Here is a 2,076-nt window from a genome sequence, read left to right as displayed (position 1 = left end):
AAATTAAGCCAAACCCATGGGAGCCAAAATATGACTTTGAGTCTATCCTACCTGAATTTCAGAACCATCTCTGGAACAGGTTTGAGACCTTGAACATCTCTCTAAGAGAGATGCAAATCAAAATACCTATAAGATATCTTTCCACCCCAATAAGAATAGCAAAATTCAACAGAGCAGCAAACAACAAATGCTGGAGAGGTTGCAGAGAAACTGGAACCCTTATTCATTGTTGATGCGGGTGTGAAATGATGCAACCACTATGGAAGGCAGTATAGCACTTTCTCAAAAAGTTGGAAATAGAGATATGATTTGACCCAGGAATTCCACTACTGGGAATATACCCAAAGAAACCAGAACTGCCAGCAAGCAGACATATGATTACCCACATTTATTGTGGTTTTGTTGACGATAGTAAAGAGTTGGAAACAACCCAATTGCCTATCACCTTAACACTTTAAGTGAAGAAAAAAAGTTTTTTGTATTGCATCAGTTAGAAAGCTTACCTTTTCCCAACGAGAAAGCTTACACTATTGCCTGATAGCTGCAGGATAAGAGATGACATCTGGCAAAAATTTAAAATCCTTCTTTCAAGTAAGAAGTGGCCTGCTTTCTTAATTTGCACTTTTTTTAACAACTATTCCAACACAATTATCTTGAAAAATCAAATGACAATTTCTGGTAAAGAAGGAATACGGAATCCAAGAAAAGATAGTGATGGCTTTTGACATGTGCTCCTCAATGTAACTACGGAAAGATCAAGTCTTCATTCATCAGAACAATGCAAAAACTATGGTATTAATTCTGTCACAGGGTTATTCTTTGGATGTTGAATAATCAAATATTGTTTATCTATATACTCAAACAAGGCATGGGTTAAAAGGATAGTAGAATATGCGGTTGATATAATGGGTTGATATTTTCTTACTATTTAAATGCAAGGCAGGCACTGTCACTAATTTAATATTAAACAACTCAAAAGTCATCTCCTGAAAAATCATTCTCCTATATTTCAAGGAGAAATTAATCAAATTGGTTATGCATTTTTCCTCTTTAATATGTTTTCAGATGCCCCAGTATGAGATTAAAATTGACAGTATAATTTCATTTGAACAAATACTGTTTAGTAATATAGAAGCCAAGCTGACTAGTGAATAATTAAATATTTTTGGAGGCATGTTGCCATTTCATTTTGATTCAGACCTTCTCATTGGTCAGGTAAGAAGGAAATTGCCCTGAGAATGATCAAAGTCACTTTTATGAACTTGAAAGAGCATCATCAATAAGAAAACTAGTGAACAGCTTGAGGATACAGAGAAAACTATCATCTTCCAGATGAAAGATCTGTATAATAATACTTCTAAAGCATTTTTATTTCTTGTTTAAATGTTTTATCTCCTACTTAAAATGTATAGCCTCAATGGATTTCAGACAGGCCTGCAAGTTATCCTGGTCATTATTTTCCTTATATGCCCCTCTACACCTGAGTTCCTACAGCTCAAAACTGAATTTCTGGAGGTAGAAAAGTGTCTCATTTATGTGCAGAAGCTTGAGAGGTTCCATAACAATATCCTAAAGAAAACTGTCATGAATGGCTGCCAAGTGAGGTCATTTTTGAGAAAATGAAAATCGCTGTAAGACAAGCAACTGATGCTAAAATTCTGTTTTTTTGAGAGTTATAGTGATGAGTTTTAAAGACTACACGTCTCATTTAAAACATAAAGACTTTGATGAACATGCGATCTTTTTGAAACCTAAGTGTTTGACATCCTTCTCCAAAAGTTTCATCTTTACATGAATACCATATCGGCATATTTGATTCTTTTTTATTTATTCATTCACATCACTGTTGAAAGACTGTTTTCTGACCTCTAGTGATTTATTTATAGTGGTAAATAAAACAGAACAAAGAAAAAGAGAAGCTTTAACAGGTTGTTGTTGTGTGCCATTGAGCTCCTGTGACTCTCTGTACATTCTTCTTGTTGTTATGTGCCCTCCAGTCGCTTGAGACTCATAGCCAACCCTATGTACAATAGTCCTAAACCCTGCTCTATCCTGTGCCAATCTCACTGCCTCTGA

This window comes from Elephantulus edwardii, unplaced genomic scaffold (assembly GCF_000299155.1).
Source record: "Elephantulus edwardii isolate Elephantulus edwardi_28Jun2011 unplaced genomic scaffold, EleEdw1.0 scaffold00099, whole genome shotgun sequence".
In the NCBI taxonomy this organism is placed as follows: Eukaryota; Metazoa; Chordata; class Mammalia; order Macroscelidea; family Macroscelididae; genus Elephantulus; species Elephantulus edwardii.
The sequence above is the reverse complement of the archived record's forward strand: the minus strand, read 5'-3'. Positions refer to the sequence as shown.